We start from the raw sequence: 16368 nt of genomic DNA on the forward strand, positions 1-16368 counted from the left end.
TCCACCTTTCTGACCCTGGTGATGACCACGCCGCCCCCACCAGATAAAACCTGTTCTAGTTTTCCAACGTGGTCCATCAGGATCTCAATCTCACATTCCGAAAAAAATCCACTTCTTCCGTCTTTTCCCTCCTGAGTTGTCATGGAAATGATATGATGAATAATTATAGGCGTCCATCTGACCTCTTATAACCACCATGTGGGAGGGGCAAGGCGCTCCCTCACATGTGGCAACTTTAGAGTTGATTGTGATTTATAAACGGAAACAGATATAGGACGTGAGTCCGCATGCTTTTATAAATCTGAAAGTTTTGTGGGCCCCCTACATACACCACCTGTAGTTTTCTTTGCTACACACAGTTTTATGTCTTTATTCCAGTTTCCAGGAGATTACCAGTAAAGCTTCTCTGTAGAACTGGTCTCCGCTCTGATCTGAACACTTTCACCTTCTTTGAGTCAAACTGCTGCAGGAAGATTTTCAGTGAAACAGCTGAAATGAAAATTGATCCTAAATGTGGAAAAAAGCTTCAGTGTGAGCAGCTGTGATGGAGCAGATAATCCACCTGTAGAGGTGAAGATGATGAAGATGAGGAGTGGCTGACAGGAAGCAGGTTAACGGATCAGAACCTACAGTGTGTGATTCTGCAGCTCCTTCAGTCAGACTTTCCATCCAAACTGGAATCACTTCATTTTTCCTTCTTTAACTTCATCCTTTAGTTTCTGTTTCTGACAGAAAATGTCAAACTTTTTTCCCTGCTTCCTGTTTTAAATCTTCATCTGATTTAGTTTCACTTTCTGTTCATGGTAACAAAAGGAGGAGAAATGTTTCCTCTTTTGAGGCTGGTCTGCAGCTCCATCCCTCCATCTGGTGTCCTGATAGAAGTCCAGCAGCTGAAGGCAGCTTCCTCTTCCTCACTGCTGTCTGACTGCATCCATCTGACTCTGATATGAAGCAGAAACTCAGAGCCAATCAGAGGAGGAGCAGCAGATGATGGAAAGGAGGATTTCAGTTGATGTTCAGATGAATGATGTGTGTTTCCTCTGCAGGTGAAGGTAGAAAGTGTGTGTGAGCTGATGTGAATCCAGCATCATGGATCAGGACAGAGAGGAGGGAGTCCCTCCCTCTAAAACCACTCAGAGGTGAGATGTCCATCTCTAACTGTCCATGACTCTTCTCCATGTCAGAGATCACAACTCACATCACCAAACATCTGGATTCACAGGAACCAGCCTGGACCTGGACCTGGACCTGGACCTGGACCTGGACCCAGCTGTGTGTCCATGAAGAGCGACCGGTCGATGGGACGTTATATTGATTTCCATCAAAGTGGTGGATCTAACAGACAGTAAGTAGTTGTCAGTATTAAAATGTAAAAGTTGAAGCTGAACTCTCAGAATCAGGTTTTACTGTGAATCTTTGCTGCTGCATCATCTGATCTGAGCAGCTTCCTCAGATCAGCTGTGTCACCAAAGTCTTTCAGTTTTGTCTCCTCCTGGTCCGTAAGCCAACGATCAAAGCAGAGACACATCAGCTTCATCAGCTGGGATCTGCTGCAGCTTTCAGGAGAAGATGTGGACATGAAACCAGGCTGGATGAAGAAAGAAGAACATGTTGGTGTCTGAATGAGCTGCTGCTGCTTTTCTGGAACATTCTGGGACATCAGTCTGACTCTGTTGGAGCTTCTAACATCTATGACTTCTAACAGAGTGAGCTGCTTCTTAGATGAAGTCCTAACTTTCCTCCTCCATGGTTCCACCTCCAATAAGCAGCTGCAGCTCCTGGTTTCTGGATCTCTGATCAGACAGCTGGCTGCAGAATCTCTGCAAGAAATCAGGAGGGAATGTTGCAGGAATTTGTCTTCTCACCTGCATCCAGAACATTTGTGGAACATTTCAAGCTGCAGTTCATGTGTGAAAACAGCTTCATTGAACAGCATTAAAGTTCACGTCCAAAGTCAGAAATCTGTGTTTTCTATTTATTTTAGTTCAGCAGAACTTTCCATCAAAATGAGCTCAATCACTTTCCAATGATTCATTCTCTCCACATAGATGTGTTCACATCATCCTGTTAAAGTTCTTTTCTTTCTTTTTAATTCCACTGTTTACCTGCAAACATCAGATGTTCCAGTGTTGCTTGTTTCCAGTGTAGTTTGTCAACTAAAGAGCAGAATTCATCTGATCAAGCAGCCAGTAAAACTTTATCAGAGAATTAGAATGAGTGTGTCAGTATGTTCCAGACTGAACTGAGGCCTTTCAGAGGCTTTTCATCAGCAGGCTGAGCTGGATGTGGATCTCTGATCAGGCTGGAAGAACTTCTGAGTCTGTCATCAACGTCCATCTGGTCTCTGTGACAGCTCCTCTTCATCACACATGAGCTCCTCTTCATCAGACATGAGCTCCTCTTCTTCAGACATGAGCTCCTCTGAAAACATCTGTTCTGAACTTCAGCAGGTCTCTGATGGGTTTTAGACTGAACTCTGAAATTTAATAACATTTCTGCTTTTCTATCAGGATCCTCCAGAAGCTAAAACCTGGATCTAAACCTGAACCTGGACCTGGACCCAGCTGTGTCTCCATGAAGAGCGACCGGTTGATGGATCGCCCTAATCATTTCAGATCAGACCAGCAGTGAGTATCAGAGTCCAGTGGAGGTTGGATCAGGTTTCAGATGAAAACCAGTTTCAGGTTCATCATTTCTGGACGTCTCTGCTGAGACGAATCTGCAGCATCATGATCGTCATGTGATAGATTTGATTTGTCTTCCAGATTCTTCTGCAAACTAAATGTTGAACAATTTCAGAATTCAGCTGTAAAATCATTAAACCATCTTTATTCACAGGAAACAACCTGGACCTGGACCTGGACCTGGACCTGGACCTGGACCTGGACCTGGACCTGAGCCCAGCTGTTTGTCCTTTAAGAGCGACAGGTCGATGTTTCATCCTCCTGATTTTAAATCAGAGCCACAGAGGTGAGCTGTGTGAAATTGTTTCATCAGTTTAGTTTTATTCCATCTTGTGTTTCAACTCAATAATAATAATAATAATAATAATAATAATAATAATAATAATAATAACAAAAATAATAATAATAATAATAATAATAATAATAATAATAATAACAAAAATAATAATAATAACAAAAATAATAATAATAATAATAATAATAATAATAACAACAATAATAACAATAATAATAATAATAATAATAATAATAATAGTAATAACAATAATAATAATAATACTAATAATGATAATAATAATAATAATAATACTAATAATGATAATAACAATAATAATAATAATAATAATAATAATAATAGTGATAATAATAATAATAATAATAATAATATAATAATAATAATAATAATAATAATAATAATAATAATAATAATATAATAATAATAATAATAATAATAATAATAATAATAATAAAGGATATCTTCAGTATTTAAGGTGAAATATCCAGATGAAGCTCTAATAATAAACATGTGAGTTTTATTAAATATTTCTTGTGAGCTGAGAATAATCAGGAGGATTCTGTCTCAGTGCAGGAAACATAGAATCTCCATAATTCAACTTTCTCATCTGTGGAACGTAGAAGCAGACGAGAGTTTTTCCTCCTCTGGAAAAAGGAAACAGATTCTGGACGTTTTCCAGAAGTTCAGGAGATTCTCTGAACCTCAGTTACTAAGTGACCTGCAGTCAGTTTGGCTCCTCACAAACACACCAAACTTTTTCTTAGTGGAAAACTCCAACATCACACACATTTATACTGGGAGCTGCCCAGTCTAACCAGTCTCATCCAAGCACACACTGGCTGTGGCTGCCTTGCTCCAGAGCACCTCAGCACAGAGCTTCATGAAGGTGTTAGTGAGAGCTTCCTAAAAGCTGAAAGCAGCTTCTCCATGTGACAGAATGTGATGTGGTTCTTCCTGATTCCTCCACAGAGTGGACCAGCAGAGCTCAGAGCTTCCCAGTGGTCAGTCTGCCCAGCAGCATCAAACACAGCTGGACTCCATATTTATGGTCTGTACATGTACAACAACTACTTCTCCATCTCTTCTGTCCACATCATCTCCATGCTGACCTTTGTAGACCAGTGGATTGTCAGTGTGTCCAACATGGATCTGATGTTTGGCTCCATGATTTCAGTCTGATTGTGTCCTTCATATCGTTTCTCTTCCAGCTGCTGAAGGACAACATGATCACTTTCATGAAGAAGGAGCTGAAGAAGATCCAGAAGCTTCTGAGTGCAGATTACCCAGAATGCTCCGTGTTGGAGGGTGAGGATGAGGAGCAGAGGAAGAGCAGCAGAGAGGCGTTAGTGAAGATCACAGTGGACTTCCTGAGGAGGATGAAGCAGGAGGAGCTGGCTGAGCGTCTGCAGAGCAGTGAGAGGATTTCTCTAAAGATTGAAGCTGCTGGATAAACGACACATTTACTGATGTCTCAACACATGAACATCACATATTCACATCCTCATTCCTCAGAGGCTTCAAATCTTTACTGACTCTTCTTATTTCTTCTTTTCTTTCAGAACTTCTGGCTGCAGCTTGTCAACGTAAACTAAAATGTGGTCTGAAGAAGAAGTTCCAGTGTGTGTTTGAGGGGATTGCTAAAGCAGGAAACCCAACCCTTCTGAACCAGATCTACACAGAGCTCTACATCACAGAGGGAGGGACTGCAGAGGTCAATGATGAACATGAGGTCAGACAGATTGAAACAGCATCCAGGAAACCACACAGACCAGAAACAACCATCAGACAAGAAGACATCTTTAAACTCCCACCTGGAAGAGATGAACCAATCAGAACAGTGATGACAAAGGGAGTGGCTGGCATTGGGAAAACTGTCTTAACACAGAAGTTCACTCTGGACTGGGCTGAAGACAAAGCCCACCAGGACATCCAGTTGACATTTCCACTGACTTTCAGAGAGCTGAATGTGCTGAAAGAGAAAAAGTTCAGCTTGGTGGAACTTGTTCATCACTTCTTTACTGAAACCAAAGAAGCAGGAATCTGCAGCTTTGAAGAGTTCCAGGTTGTCTTCATCTTGGACGGTCTGGATGAGAGTCGACTTCCTCTGGACTTCCACAACAATGAGACCCTGACTGATATTACAGAGTCCACCTCAGTGGATGTGCTGCTGACTAACCTCATCAGGGGGAAACTGCTTCCCTCTGCTCGCCTCTGGATAACCACACGACCTGCAGCAGCCAATCAGATCCCTCCTGACTGTGTTGGCATGGTGACAGAGGTCAGAGGGTTCACTGACCCACAGAAGGAGGAGTACTTCAGGAAGAGGTTCAGAGATGAGGAGCAGGCCAGCAGGATCATCTCCCACATGAAGACATCACGAAGCCTCCACATCATGTGCCACATCCCAGTCTTCTGCTGGATCACTGCTACAGTTCTGGAGGATGTGCTGGAAACCAGAGAGGGAGGAAAGCTGCCCAAGACCCTGACTGAGATGTACATCCACTTCCTGGTGGTCCAGACCAAAGTCAAGAAGGTCAAGTATGATGGAGGAGCTGAGACAGATCCACACTGGAGTCCAGAGAGCAGGAAGATGATTGAGTCTCTGGGAAAACTGGCTTTTGATCAGCTGCAGAAAGGAAACCTGATCTTCTATGAATCAGACCTGACAGAGTGTGGCATCGATATCACAGCAGCCTCAGTTTACTCAGGAGTGTTCACACAGATCTTTAAAGAGGAGAGAGGACTGTACCAGGAGAAGGTGTTCAGCTTCGTCCATCTGAGTGTTCAAGAGTTTCTGGCTGCTCTTCATGTCCGTCTGACCTTCATCAAGTCTGGAATCAACCTGATGGAAGATGAACAAACATTTGCTGTTTGTTTAAATGAACCAGATCTACAACAGGTCCATGAGATCGACTTTGAATTAGATCTGTTCAAACATGAACATCCATCCACTTTCTTCCGTCTCCCCAGCCACAGTTATCAGCTCATCCAGAGGGCTCCCAAGGCATTCCTAGCCCAGCCGAGAGGTGAACATGTAGGTGTTTATTTAAATAAACCAGAAATACGTCTCCATCAGAGAGCTGTGGACGAGGCCTTACAGAGTCCAAATGGACACCTGGACTTGTTCCTCCGCTTCCTCCTGGGTCTTTCACTGCAGACCAATCAGAGTCTCCTACGAGGCCTGATGACACAGACAGGAAGTAGCTCACAGACCAATCAGGAAACAGTCCAGTACATCAAGAAGAAGATCAGTGAGAATGTGTCTGCAGAGAGAAGCATCAATCTGTTCCACTGTCTGAATGAACTGAATGATCGTTCTCTAGAGGAGGAGATCCATCAGTTCCTGAGATCAGGACGTCTCTCCACAGATGAACTGTCTCCTGCTCAGTGGTCAGCTCTGGTCTTCATCTTACTGTCATCAGAAGAAGATCTGGAGGTGTTTGACCTGCAGAAATACTCTCCTTCAGAGGAGGTTCTTCTGAGGCTGCTGCCAGTGGTCAAAGCCTCCAGCAAAGCTCTGTAAGTACATATATAGCAGGATGTGGAGAAATATACTGCTGCTGGTATAAGGGTACATCATGGGACAGATTATTACTTGTCTTATTATTTCCTCTTCAGACTGAGCAGCTGTTCCCTCTCAGATGAAGGATGTTCAGCTCTGTCCTCAGCTCTCAGCTCTCCGTCCTCCAGACTGAAGGACCTGGACCTGAGAATCCAGGACTCAGGACTGAAGGAGCTGTGTGATGGACTGGAAAACTGGAAACTGGAAACTCTCAGGTCAGGTTTCTCTGCTGCTCTCACATGTTTTTCCTCTGTTTCAGCTTCAAACATCTCTGTGATGGAATAATCTGCAACGTTTTCTAAACTACTTTGAAATATTGTGAATGAAATATGTCCAGAGTAACGCATCTTTTAAAATGAAGGAACATGTGTTTTATTTAGGACTTAAAGGTATAAATGAGCCTCTGGTTAAATAAAGATGCTCTACTTTGTCTCTCAGCTTTGGTTGAAACGTTGCTCGTCCTGCTTGTTCATCACGTTGTTTCCATCCAGTGGTTCAGTCACATAGTAAACAGAATCACCCCCAATGCTTCTTCCTGCCTAAACTCCTTTACCCTGATGGAAAACATCATGGAGTTTAGGAAAGGTGGTGGGATAAATTCAGAGGATCCAAGAAAAGATGACAGCGTTGCATTGAGAATCCGACCACAATGAGCCTCACCTGTGGTTTTATTCTGCAGCTCTGAAACTACAGATGTTCAATAAATATTCTACAGAAAGGATTCAGATATTTCATCTAATGCAGTCTGATCACACTGACATGGAAACTATATGTCATGTGAACGTGTTCAGATAGAAAATATGACTTTATAATCAAGCTTGGTGATTAAAGGGAAGGAAAAGTAAAACATGTTGTCACAGCTGCTCACACTCACCCCACTGTCCTCATATATGTCCACACATTTACCAGTTAGTACAACTGGATAAACACCAGCATTGCTTCCAAGGCTGCAGCCAGAATGAAGTGTGTTATGGAATTATCTCCTTTCATAAAGGAAGCTACGCTGTTCCTCAAAGAGGTCATAAAGAAAGCATTGGAGCAGCTTTCATTAGCATCTGATGGTTTCAGACAGCTCTTACCATGGCTGCTGCTCACACACTTCCAGGTAATTCCAGGTGTTGTAAAGACTCTTTTCTTCTCTCAGTGGAGACTGTAGTTCTGTCAGCTCATGTGGGAAATGCTGCCATCTGCTGCTGCAGCTACTAACTGCACCTCATGTTGGTGCGGTTTGCAGCTACACCAGGGCCGCATTTATCAAGCTGTAGCAACAAAAACCGGCGTACGCTGCTCATAGTCAACGTTTGGGATTTATAAAAACCAAACTTGGTGGGAAAATGTTCCTACCTCCACGGCAACTCTGACCCAGGCGTACGCACAAAATCTGGGAAAACGGGAAACGGCGACACCAACGGTCCAGAATAAAATCAAGGAAATGATGTGAAATGTGAGACATTTGTACACAATCCACTATTACCTTTCACAACACCACACTCATCCATCTTGTTGACCTGTGATTTTGTGTTCTCCATGGTGAGAGATGGATCACAGCAACCCAGCTCTCTTGTTCCTCGTCTTCATTCCACCTCTGCAGCCTCTGTGCTGACAGCAGGAATTTCTATTATTCTGGCCAATAAGGCAGCTGGCTGCAGGGCAATCAGCTGACATCTGGAGTAAACAATCAGAGCAGCATGAAATAGTGCTGCAGTCCCTTGACTTAATGACAGGAACAGTCCTGCAGCTAAATGAACGGCAAAAATCTCAACCAACCTGTAGGAGTGGGTGCAGCTTCAATGTAAAGTAAAATATAGAAAGTAACAATTAAGACAAAAAGCTGGTTAAAAGTTAAAGAAACATGAAAAGCTAAGGAGTGACTGCAGCAGGCTATACACAGGTTGGTACATGCACTAACTGTGTGTAAAACTTTCTCCATTATTTTATCTCCCTCTTTCTCTCCAGGCTGAGTGTGTGTGGTTTCCTGCAGGACTCAGGACTGAAGAAGCTGTGTGATGGACTGAAGAGTCCAAACTGCAAAGTGGAAACTCTCAGGTCAGGATTCATCAAATTCATGTAGAATGTTAAAGGGATGGAAGGTTTATTTCTCCAAAAGGAGGGCAGGTAGAAAAAGTAGCTGCTGTTAGAATGAGTTTGTAGTTGTAGTTTCTATTTTCACCAGCAGAGGGCGCTTTTAGTTCTTCTGTACTGATGCCAATGAGAACAGACTTCAGCTGAGAGAGAGCATGCTAATGCTAATAACTGGATGAAGAGTGGTTAAAGCTTCATTTCATGTGGAGTTATTGATTCTGGAAGGTATCCACACCCAAGAGGAGGTTTCTGAGTGGTCGGACATCACCGTGTTATTGTGTTTTTGTGGAGAGAAAACTCCGGTGAGTGATAACAGTTAGCAGAGGACACCGGTTTACTTTTTATTTATTTCTACTTTATTACACGTGAAGCATTTACAAAGACAATAAATACAGTTGTCTATATAATAAAATAAAGCTTCTGAATACAGGAAATAAACAACTTAAATATGTAAATAGTAAAGAAAACTTATTGTATCTGAATGCAAAAACATTAGTTTAACATGGGCTGCACGGTGGTGTGGTGGTTAGCACCGCAGCCTCGCAGCAAGAAGGTCGCCGGTTCGAACTTTGGGGGTGGTGGCCTTTCTGTGTGGAGTTTGCATGTTCTCCCCGTGTATGCGTGGGTTCTCTCCGGGTTCTCTGGCTTCCTCTCACCGTCCAAAGACGTGCATGATAGGTTAATTGGACACTCTAAATTCTCCCTAGGAGTGAGTGTGTGTGTGAATGGTTGTTTGTCTATCTGTGTTGGCCCTGCGACAGACTGGTGACCTGTCCAGAGAGTACCCTGCCTCTCACCTGTTAAAATGCTGGGATAGGCTCCAGCTCACCCGCGACCCGGAATGGAATAAGCGGTCAAGATAATGGATGGATGGATGGATGTTATTAATCTCTTCGGGTATCTGGGTCGGCTTTCCTGCTGAGTCCTTAATGTTGGAGATGGTTGTTTTTCCTGCTTTTGTTGGGGCTGATTTGCTAATAGTTCACCACATCTGCTGTCATGATGAAAATGTTCTTTCCAGGCTGGAAATGAAACGTACAAAGCTGCTGCTGGTTGATCCCGCGCTGGCTTACCGTCACATATTAATGTTTATTAATGAAGAGTGTGGACATACATATTTAAAAAGTTAAGTGTTGTAACATCCTAATTAAAAATCAATTTACACTTGTTAAAATTAAACTTTAAAAACAAAGAAAATATTGACTGAAGAAATTTTTTCATGTTTTTTATTTATTTATTTTTTTTCTGTTCTAAACATTTTTAGGTTGTTTTTTCATCATTTTTTGTCTTTCTCATTACAACCCTCTCCACGGTAGCATCCTTTCTAGGAGACATATATCAGGTTATGTATTTCCCCATAAAATGTGTGTGTGCACATGCGTGGTGACGTCACCTGTTGATTGTGGGTGTGTTATCTTCATTAATGGGTACGTTCACCTGTGTCTGGTTTGGACCTGGAGCATGGAGGCACGGTGAGCTTAGGGAGATATTTTCTATTAACCGTCATCTAAATGCACCGTTTGATAAATCCTTGTACAACTTGAAGCTCATCAGTTGAAGTAAGTGCTTGTTTCTTACTATTGTAACATGGATAAAGAAAAATAAAACATGGTGACAAGTGCACTGGTTCAGCGTGACACGTCTTTGATACAAATCCTCGTGTCTTATCCTGCCGCGGTGATTGGGTTCAAATTTAAGTTGCTGCGCTGCAATATTTTATCAATAGAAAGTAATTTTTTTATTTAGTTAACAAAAAGCATCTTGTTAACAGAAGATATTGGCCCTCTTGTTGAAGCAGATTTAATGGTATTATCGGTACAACCCTGGATGTTTGAGTTTGTTTTTAAAGTTGTGAGCGGTAGACGTGAACGTGCATTGAAGTCTCGTAAAGCCCATTTATTCACAATTTGCTGCTGTTTGTTTGCTGTCGTAGCCGTTGTTATAACACGACACACACACAGTGTGTTTGAGAACATTTATGGTTGTTTTTTAATAAAGGATGATTTTTCCCTGTTAGGCTGAGCGGTACTTTAACATAAGGTGATTGTACTGGTTTGTTTATTTTGGGATTTTGTGAGTGTTTTTGTTCGTGTGTCAAGCGGCTGAAGCGTTGCGTTTGGGAATGCTGCCGTAGTTCTGGTTCTAAGACGGTCAGTCTGGTTCCAGGCTATCGGTATTTGGGTACATAAATACCCACCGCTAGTACACACAGAAGACTAGGGTTGAGTTTAGTATAGTCCCGGAGAACAGGTAGAGGGGAATTAAATTTAAATAATGCACTGTATATGTGGAAACATAAGTTATAAATAAATAGGTAAATAAATAAAGGCTGTGTATAGTTGGAAATTAGCAAATATTTTTGTGGTTACTGGATATTTTGTGAATGAAAAATGGAGTTAAATTAAACACTTGGGAAGAGACAAACGAAACTTACAGCTAAAGCTTTTGAAAATAAAGTTAAAGGCTCCAAGAAAAACATCAAGCAAAGGTAAAAAGGATCAAAGATGCAATAAGAGAAATTACAGATCTTATGCAAAGTGCTGGTAATGTTGGAAAAATACAGTCATGTCTTGTTAATATATCAAGTCTGTATAATGAGGCAGATCATCTTCATGCTATGGAAGTTCCTCTGTTTCCTCTTGAAGAACAAGAAAAGTAAAATACGTGGTTTGATAGTGGTAAATAACATAAAATAGCTTTTGTGGCTGAAACAAAGAAATGGTTGTTGGAGGGGACAAAGAACCTGTTGCAGTGGGTGCTGTTGGTTCATCATGTCAAGGATCCAATGTTTCCAATGATAAAGAGGAATGATGCTGAGTAATATTGAAAATGTAATAGATGACATTAGACCAGATGACAGCGTTTCTAATGTGTCTAGTAGAACAAAGAGACGTAGTACAGTGGTAAGCAAGTCCGCTTCCTCCACAACATCATCAGCTGGATTAAAGACTGACAGCCGCTCTTTTGGCTCATCAGAGACTGCTGAAAGAAAAGCGTGTTTTAGAGGAGCAGCAGGAGGTGCTGCAGAGAAAGAAGGAGGAGCTAGATTTAGACATGGAACTGGCTGCTTCTATGGCTAAAGTGAGTGTGTTAAAGGCGTCGGAAGGTTCTTGTGTGTCATGTTTCTGCAGACGGGATGAACAGCTAACTGAAAAGAGGAAAGAAAACACAGTTGAATGCTAATGCTGCAACGTTTGTACCTGAGTTTAACACGCAGCCATTGGCTGCAGAGGCTGTAGATGATGTCCTTTCTCTAAGTTATGCTGCTGTGAACCAAAAGATAAATAATAATGTTGGGCTTCCCGCTGCTGTGACTGGGGCCGGTCGACCTATAACATCAAATGCTGCTTTACATCAAACAGCTACACATAGTTCTCCTGACTCATCTGTATCTGCATTAGAGAGCAACACAGATCAACGTTTCCTCACAGTTCTGGAAAAGCAGAATGAAATAACATCTTTATTGGTTGAACAACAGTCGCTTTTTCTTTTACCTAAACGAGATCTACAGGTTTTTGATGGTGATCCCTGCAATACCAAACATTCATAAGAGCTTTTCAACATAACATGGAACGTTCCATCAAACATGTAAACCATTATAAGAAAGCTTCCTTATAAGTTGTGGGATCAGTGGAGAAGGTTTGTGAAATTCAGGAGAAGTTTTACCGTAGAGACACGTTTCAGTATATTGTGGAGTTTGTGGGAAAACAAGATAGCAAGCAACCGTCTTTTTTGGAGAAATCCAAGATGAACCTGGAATGAGGAGAAAATAACTGAAAATGGTCGAGTCTCAAATTGGCTCAAAAACTAGAAGCAGTAGTTTTGCCACAACTGTAACATCTGTTCAGAAGAGAGAGGAACCTGTAAATAAAGGAGAGAAGAACTCGTTAGTTTGTTTTGTGGAGCTGGTCATTCTTTGGATATTTGCCTTCTTCTGGATAAAAGGACACAAGAAGAGAAGATGTCTTTTTTGAAGGAGAATGGGACGTGTTTTGGTTGTCTGGGTACAGGAGTAAAGATTACAGAAAACGTCTGATGCATGTTCTCCATCTCTGCGTGGGTTTTCTCCGGCCAGTGTTGTTTTTGGCAGACAGTGTTAAAAAAAACATGAGCGTGACCGCTCTCAGCTTCCGTAGGACCATTCTGTGTATTTTATTTCTCTTGATAGAAACCACAGACTTACAGATATACATGTGTTTATACGTTGAATATGACTCAGCAACAATAAAGCGTGGCATAAGGAGAAGTGTGTTGGACTGGTGCTGTATACCTCATCTGTTCTGACTGGACCATCTGTGGAGGCTGCACATATATAAATCAGTGTCTAATACTCATCTCTGAGGTCACAGGTTGGTCCTTCTGAACTGAGATTATTTTACCAACACCTCTTTTACCAGTTAAACACGTGTAAAATGAAACAGTCAACAAACAGTAAGAACACTATGAAACAGGTAAAACACTGTGGAGTTACACCTGATTTTCTCTACAGGTGTTCTTTGAGTCTACGTTCAACATGAGTGCTGATTCAGTCTTTTCACGTCTTACATTTTCTCTGTAACTTTCTCTCCAGGCTGAGTGGGTGTGGTCTCTCAGAGACAAGCTGTGGACCTCTGTCCTCAGTCCTCAGCTCCCAGTCCTCCAGTCTGACAGAACTGGACCTGAGTAACAACGACCTGCAGGACTCAGGACTGAAGAAGCTGTGTGGTGGACTGAAGAGTCCAGACTGCAAACTGGAAACTCTCAGGTCAGGATTCATCAAACTAAAAGTTTAAAAGAGTTTTTATTCATGAGTAACACACTTGTGGAAGCTGTTTGTATGAATATCAGATGTTTGTGAGTCTCTGATTTAGGTCTCTTACACCACAACTTTTTTCTTCATAGTCCATGTGTGCACAGGTTGCTGCTAAACTAGTAGAACATGCAACAGTGCACATGACAGTTAAAGCTAAACCCATCTTCAGTCTCGTTTTTATTTCCATTTATCGGTTTTAAAATAAAGAAAATATAAAACTTGTATAAAAAGAGAATAGACAGACTTTCTTCTAAGGGATGTAGATATTTGTGGAAAATAATGTAAAGTAAAAACAAAAAAGTCCATAATTTCCAACCTAATGACAAGAATATTTTAGCCACGTGTTTAGAGACATTGTGGAAGGTCCAGAGAGACACTTGCAGCTCCAGAGTCGCAGGTTGGAGACCCCTGATGTCGTGTTTGTAAACCAAAATTTACTGTATTTTCTTTTTATCAAATCAACATGTTTTTATTTGGTAGGGACAAGTATGTTTCATGAGTCATGTCATACATGACAGCATTTTAGCCAAGGTTAATTCTCAATGCCCGTCCCTAGTTAGGCTTTTACACAAAACACAGACAACAGTGACTATACACACTACAATACAAAACAATAAAACATCACAAATACAACATGGGACGTTCACATGTCTCACCCCTCAATAAAACACTATAAATAAATAAAACAATGTCTTCAGTTATCAGCGCATACAACAATCCCACCCATTTAACACCCACACAGGAAATTACAGTATTTAAAAATTAGTACAGTCCTGGTTTGTCTTTAGCCAGTTCTTAAGCCTGGAAGTAAATCTTTTAGCGTCAGCTTTGGTCTTAATGTCAGATGGTAGTGAGTTCCAGAGCTTAGAGCTCTTAACAGAGAACGCTGTCTGTCCAAAGCTAGTCCTGCAGTACGGGATTTTACAGTTGTGTTTTGTGGTACTTCTGGTGACTCTGTTGCTGTTTTGTCTCTCAATAAATGTACTTAGTGGCTCAGGTGCGAAACAATTAATACATTTGTGAATTAATTTAATGAAACAATTATTGCTAAAGCTATCAAAGCTCATTAGATTATATTATTTAATGATGATACAATGATGGCAGATTGGATTTTTATTTTTTGCAGGCTGGAAATGTTTTGCTAGTTCTTCAACTGAGTGTACATGAATTGAACTCAGTTTGTGTATTTTCATTATTTATCCAGGCTACAGTAAATTCTTTTTGTCTAGAAGGCAGCATCGTTCTGTGCAGAGAGCTCAGAGCCCGAGGTGGGGAAGGCAGGCGGGATCACACCATGTTAGAGAAAACAAGAATAATATTTTTCTTCTTAAAATATTATGTTTCAACCAAGCACAGTATGAACATCGTTACTTAGTTTGAACCAAAGAAAAAAATGATGCACTTTTGTCCATCTTTATATTTTAGGAGGAAAATTCCACATCCATAAAAGTACATTTCACAATCCAACAGCAGCATTTAAGCTGTTTCTGATTGAAGCTGATTTTTACTTTAAGTCTCTAAAACTGATTTCTAATCAGAAATGCAGATCAATAATTAATATTCATTCACAGCTTTTCAGCCAATAAACTCTCACAAATACTATTATTATATATAGAATATTATGAAGTCTGTCACGCCAGTTTTTCTTTCATTTCTATTTGTTTACTTTCTAGACTTTATTTTATTTTCTACTTTATTTTTCCTCTTCGTTCCGTTTCTTTCTTCATGTGCATCTTGTACAAACTGGACTGGATTTACTTTCACTGTCTGTTTATTGTTTGTCAGGTTTGAATAAAGCATAAAAACAATGAAGACACAAAGACAATAATGTGAGACAGGTCCAGTTTCTCTGAACATCTGATGACGTTCAGCTTTAGTTTCACAGCAGTTCTCTCAGAGTTTCTGTCATACGTGTTGTTTTCTGCAGCCTGTCAGGATGTCTGATCACAGAGGAAGGCTGTGCTTCTCTGGCCTCAGCTCTGACCTCCAACCCCTCCCATCTGAGAGAGCTGGACCTGAGATACAACCATCCAGGAGACTCAGGAGTGAAGCTGCTGATGGCTGCACTGAAGCATCCACACAGACTCAGGTATGGAGAGGCTGCTGCAGCCACACAATGTCTGATAGAGGAGGAAGATCTGCAGACATTTTCTCTGTCCTTCACTCAGTCCTGCTTCATGCTGGATATGAGTGTTATATGAACCATCACACATGTAGGAGCCTTTTTCCTTTGCTCACAGCAGATATGTGAGTAGGAGAGTCTCCAAGGAGAACATCTGCAGGAACAACAGTGATAACTGTCTGTTGCTCAGAGTTTCTTCAGTCTGGAAACATCTCTGCAGGTTAAAGGGACATTCTGTCATAGAAACATCTTTTCTGTCCTCTGACCCTGGATCAGACACAGAGATGCTCCAGGAAATGTTAGCTTAGCTTAGCTTAGCACAGATATTTATAAAAGCGTGTGAACAGTCATGTTCTTGTAAAGTTCTCTTTAGAAATCAGTCCATGTGGAAATGTGCACGTGTTGATCAGACCTGTATTCCTACCTCTGTATAGACACATTTAAACACATGATGGATGAAAAGCTTCCCATGAATGATGATGCTCAGTGATTCTCCCACTTACTGGAGGCTCCTGATGCTGAACCACAGCAACAGACCCACAACATGAGTTTAGATGAGACACATAGAGCAGGAAGTATTCTGGTCCCTGAAGACTCCTTCCCTCTAGATTCTTTCATTCATGTCGTCTTCTGTTGGTGCCGCTGCTCCGTGCAACGTCACACATGAGTGTCGTTGCAGTTTTTATCACTTTCCTTCAATTAGCTGCACACAGCTGATCACAATGATGGAGACAGTCAGTGGAGCCCCTCCCCCTGATCTGATCTGAAAAGAGGAGTTAGACAGGAAAACACAAGTTCTTTACTTCTTCATGCTCCTGAAGTCTGGCTTAG

At 41.3% G+C, this 16368-nt stretch overlaps 1 protein-coding gene across 1 annotated transcript in view; it reads left to right on the top strand.

The window, feature by feature from the left end:
* Positions 1-16368, top strand: part of LOC121628328 (NACHT, LRR and PYD domains-containing protein 3-like) — a 329827-nt gene that overhangs the window by 218836 nt on the left and 94623 nt on the right. The window lies entirely within an intron of this gene.

Source organism: Melanotaenia boesemani, chromosome 2, assembly GCF_017639745.1.
Source record: "Melanotaenia boesemani isolate fMelBoe1 chromosome 2, fMelBoe1.pri, whole genome shotgun sequence".
In the NCBI taxonomy this organism is placed as follows: domain Eukaryota; kingdom Metazoa; phylum Chordata; class Actinopteri; order Atheriniformes; family Melanotaeniidae; genus Melanotaenia; species Melanotaenia boesemani.